Genomic DNA, 5000 nt, shown 5'->3' on the forward strand with positions numbered 1-5000 from the left:
AACTCAAGTTGTCCCTTAACCTAACTCAAGTTGTCCCTTAACCTAACTCAAGTTGTCCCTTAACCTAACTCAAGTTGTCCCTTAACCTAACTCAAGTTGTCCCTTAACCTAACTCAAGTTGTCCCTTAACCTAACTCAAGTTGTCCCTTAACCTAACTCAAGTTGTCCCTTAACCTAACTCAAGTTGTCCCTTAACCTAACTCAAGTTGTCCCTTAACCTAACTCAAGTTGTCCCTTAACCTAACTCAAGTTGTCCCTTAACCTAACTCAAGTTGTCCCTTAACCTAACCCACGTTGTCCCTTAACCTAACCCACGTTGTCCCTTAACCTAACCCACGTTGTCCCTTAACCTAACCCACGTTGTCCCTTAACCTAACCCACGTTGTCCCTTAACCTAACCCACGTTGTCCCTTAACCTAACCCACGTTGTCCCTTAACCTAACCCACGTTGTCCCTTAACCTAACCCACGTTGTCCCTTAACCTAACCCACGTTGTCCCTTAACCTAACCCACGTTGTCCCTTTGCCTAACATAGTTCACTGCTCGGAATCTCTGGTGTCGTTGTTATCCTCATGTAGATGTCTTGCGAGTGTTGCTTACTTTCCACATATTCCCGCTATCCACTGTCAATTGTACTGCAATAGGACTATATCGGCCCCCCCCCCCCCTCTGTCCCCCTCTTTGTGTCTCTGTCCTCTCAAGCTGGTCGGTCTGGCGTGTGAGTGTTAAATGAGCCTCGCAGCTGTTCAGTTGCATTCAGATGTCGACGCCCTCAGTGTACGTCGTGGTATGGTCTGTGTCCATTGTCCGCTGATGTCGTACGCGTAACCCACACGCTGTACCGATCATCGGTAGTTACGTACAGAGTGAAGTAGTGTGATACGTGTGACTGTACGCTGGCTGTGCCCAACGGTGTCGAATCTCAATTTCCATATGTTGTGCTCGATGCTACTTGTCTCGTCTCCCAATAACAGCTAGGTTGCACTGTGGTACGCCGTAGAGGCGTGTGGGAGGAACGTACGAACGCATTGTATGTCACCCTGGGTCGCTGGGGGTGGTGGTGCGGTGAGTCAGGTCAGGTCAGGTCAGGTCAGGTCAGCGTGAGCCGTCTGATGTAGTGACGCGTGTATTCCGACTTTGTCGTATTGCCTCACACAAAGTGCTACCCTGGTGGACCGCGTTCCATATCTGGGACATGCCGCAGATGCCGGTTGACAGTGGATCGCGGAAGGGACATCGCATACTTGCGCGGGCCACCTTCCACGTGTTCTCTTCTGCACATGTCGCAGTGTGTATGTGGTCTGATGTAGCGTGTCGTGACACATGACATCCTGGCATGCAAGAATTGTTGAATTCGCAAATGTAGGTGGACATCTACGTTTACTGCCCAAGATACGCAAATGAACTGGAAATCCGTTGTTGAGCGGTTGTTCACGCTGGAGGTGAATCTGTGATGGCGACGATCGGTACAGCTATTAACCGGTTGTTTCAGCGGTACCCGCCACATCCACACACGTGACTAGGCCCATGTGGGTATGAAGCGATACGCGGCGGTGGCTTGGTGGGACTGTTCCCGGCCGGTGAAGGGGGGCCGCCCGGCGTGTTGGCCGCGCGCTGCGTGGGCGCACGCGCAACAGCCGGCTGGTGGGGGGCGCCGAGTGGCAGGAGCGCCAGCCGACGGGCCCGGCAGGCGGCGCAGCTACGCTGCGGCGCACCCTGCACGCGGCGCCTGGCGGCCAAAGTTGGTTCAGCCGAGCCCGGTGCGAAGCGCGGTGGACATCTGCAGTGTGCTGGTCTGATTGAGGACTGTGTGCGTTGAGGATGCGCCGCCGCCTGGCACTCGGCGCCGCGACGCCGTCTGCTGCTCGGTCGCCCCAGCGGTTCTCGCAGGTGGTTTGTATCGCAGTTGTGCGGACGTGTTGGCGCGTGCGCTGTGCTGGGAGAGTTCGCTTCTGCACCCAAGTGGGGCTTTGCCCTTGTGTGGCGCTGGCGTTGGAGCTGCCGGTCACCATAGGTGGCGCGTGTTGTCTCCCGCCGGCAATGCCACGACAGCACGCTCCCGGGCCTCTGTCGGCAGCGGCAAGCTCAGTTGGGAGCAAGGGTGTTCGCACTAAAACCGTCTACTCGCCTAACTCCGGGCGATTGCGCCTCTCTCGAAACCGACCAAGTACCTAGGACGGCGCTGCGCGCCGCCGGGACCTGAGAGGGTTTCGAGGTGTATCGTGCAGGGGAGCTCGGCCTCCTCCTGTTTGCAGAATAATTGAGCGGACGCTTGCGTGTTCGCGCGGGCCCCCGGGACACACTCCCGGGCGGCCGGCTGCTCAGCTCTAGTTGACGCAGCTCCCTGGTTGATCCTGCCAGTAGTCATATGCTTGTCTCAAAGATTAAGCCATGCATGTCTCAGTACAAGCCGCATTAAGGTGAAACCGCGAATGGCTCATTAAATCAGTTATGGTTCCTTAGATCGTACCCACGTTACTTGGATAACTGTGGTAATTCTAGAGCTAATACATGCAAACAGAGTCCCGACCAGAGATGGAAGGGACGCTTTTATTAGATCAAAACCAATCGGATTGGCTTGTCTGGTCCGTTTGCCTTGGTGACTCTGAATAACTTTGGGCTGATCGCACGGTCCTCGTACCGGCGACGCATCTTTCAAATGTCTGCCTTATCAACTGTCGATGGTAGGTTCTGCGCCTACCATGGTTGTAACGGGTAACGGGGAATCAGGGTTCGATTCCGGAGAGGGAGCCTGAGAAACGGCTACCACATCCAAGGAAGGCAGCAGGCGCGCAAATTACCCACTCCCGGCACGGGGAGGTAGTGACGAAAAATAACGATACGGGACTCATCCGAGGCCCCGTAATCGGAATGAGTACACTTTAAATCCTTTAACGAGTATCTATTGGAGGGCAAGTCTGGTGCCAGCAGCCGCGGTAATTCCAGCTCCAATAGCGTATATTAAAGTTGTTGCGGTTAAAAAGCTCGTAGTTGGATTTGTGTCCCACGCTGTTGGTTCACCGCCCGTCGGTGTTTAACTGGCATGTATCGTGGGACGTCCTGCCGGTGGGGCGAGCCGAAGGGGTGCTTTCGCGTCCCGAGGCGGACCCCGTTTAAATCCTACCAGGGTGCTCTTTGTTGAGTGTCTCGGTGGGCCGGCACGTTTACTTTGAACAAATTAGAGTGCTTAAAGCAGGCAAGCCCGCCTGAATACTGTGTGCATGGAATAATGGAATAGGACCTCGGTTCTATTTTGTTGGTTTTCGGAACCCGAGGTAATGATTAATAGGGACAGGCGGGGGCATTCGTATTGCGACGTTAGAGGTGAAATTCTTGGATCGTCGCAAGACGAACAGAAGCGAAAGCATTTGCCAAGTATGTTTTCATTAATCAAGAACGAAAGTTAGAGGTTCGAAGGCGATCAGATACCGCCCTAGTTCTAACCATAAACGATGCCAGCCAGCGATCCGCCGCAGTTCCTCCGATGACTCGGCGGGCAGCCTCCGGGAAACCAAAGCTTTTGGGTTCCGGGGGAAGTATGGTTGCAAAGCTGAAACTTAAAGGAATTGACGGAAGGGCACCACCAGGAGTGGAGCCTGCGGCTTAATTTGACTCAACACGGGAAACCTCACCAGGCCCGGACACCGGAAGGATTGACAGATTGATAGCTCTTTCTTGATTCGGTGGGTGGTGGTGCATGGCCGTTCTTAGTTGGTGGAGCGATTTGTCTGGTTAATTCCGATAACGAACGAGACTCTAGCCTGCTAACTAGTCGCGTGACATCCTTCGTGCTGTCAGCGATTACTTTTCTTCTTAGAGGGACAGGCGGCTTCTAGCCGCACGAGATTGAGCAATAACAGGTCTGTGATGCCCTTAGATGTTCTGGGCCGCACGCGCGCTACACTGAAGGAATCAGCGTGTCTTCCTAGGCCGAAAGGTCGGGGTAACCCGCTGAACCTCCTTCGTGCTAGGGATTGGGGCTTGCAATTGTTCCCCATGAACGAGGAATTCCCAGTAAGCGCGAGTCATAAGCTCGCGTTGATTACGTCCCTGCCCTTTGTACACACCGCCCGTCGCTACTACCGATTGAATGATTTAGTGAGGTCTTCGGACTGGTACGCGGCATCGACTCTGTCGTTGCCGATGCTACCGGAAAGATGACCAAACTTGATCATTTAGAGGAAGTAAAAGTCGTAACAAGGTTTCCGTAGGTGAACCTGCGGAAGGATCATTACCGACTAGACTGCATGTCTTTCGATGTGCGTGTCGTGTCGCGCAACACGCTACCTGTACGGCAGTGGCCGTGCGCCGCGTGCGGAACCACGCGTGCCTCTCAAAACTAGCGGAAGTGTTGTTGTTGTTGTGTGGTACGAGCGCTGAAGCTCTGGAGCGGCTGGCCTGCGGTACCTGGCGCCTGGCGCCGGTTTTGAATGACGTTCGCCCGAGTGCCTGTCCGCTCCGGTGTGGAGCCGTACGACGCCCATCGGCTGTGAGGCCGTTGGACACAAAAAAAATAGTGGAACAGGGGCCGTCAGACGCCTCAGTCCCGCAAATGCTACTGTCTTGAAAGAGACAGTGGGAGACTGAAAAGGAAAAGATCACCCAGGACGGTGGATCACTCGGCTCGTGGGTCGATGAAGAACGCAGCAAATTGCGCGTCGACATGTGAACTGCAGGACACATGAACATCGACGTTTCGAACGCACATTGCGGTCCATGGATTCCGTTCCCGGGCCACGTCTGGCTGAGGGTCGGCTACGTATACTGAAGCGCGCGGCGTTTGTCCCGCTTCGGAGACGTGGGAGTGTCGTGGTCGCCTGTGTGGCCGGCCGCGTCTCCTTAAACGTGCGATGCGCGCCCGTCGCCTGGCGGTTCGCATACCGGTACTTTCTCGGTAGCGTGCACAGCCGGCTGGCGGTGTGGCGTGCGACACCTCGTACAACGACCTCAGAGCAGGCGAGACTACCCGCTGAATTTAAGCATATTACTAAGCGGAGGAA

General features: G+C 54.9%; 3 non-coding genes across 3 annotated transcripts in view; all 3 read left to right on the forward strand.

Moving 5' to 3' along the window:
• Window positions 1-2341: 2341 nt before the first annotated feature.
• On the forward strand, window positions 2342-4234 carry LOC126327444 (small subunit ribosomal RNA). Its single transcript, XR_007561260.1, has one exon. It is a non-coding gene; the product is annotated as a small subunit ribosomal RNA (ribosomal RNA).
• A 365-nt stretch (window positions 4235-4599) lies between these two features.
• LOC126327424 (5.8S ribosomal RNA) lies at window positions 4600-4754 on the forward strand. The gene has a single exon (XR_007561241.1). It is a non-coding gene; the product is annotated as a 5.8S ribosomal RNA (ribosomal RNA).
• A 188-nt stretch (window positions 4755-4942) lies between these two features.
• Window positions 4943-5000, forward strand: part of LOC126327399 (large subunit ribosomal RNA) — a 4222-nt gene continuing 4164 nt past the window's right edge. The window contains exon 1 of the ribosomal RNA XR_007561222.1: window positions 4943-5000. This exon is cut by the window's right edge and continues 4164 nt beyond it. This is a non-coding gene — a ribosomal RNA (large subunit ribosomal RNA).

This window comes from Schistocerca gregaria, unplaced genomic scaffold (genome assembly GCF_023897955.1).
Source record: "Schistocerca gregaria isolate iqSchGreg1 unplaced genomic scaffold, iqSchGreg1.2 ptg001048l, whole genome shotgun sequence".
Classification (NCBI taxonomy): Eukaryota; Metazoa; Arthropoda; class Insecta; order Orthoptera; family Acrididae; genus Schistocerca; species Schistocerca gregaria.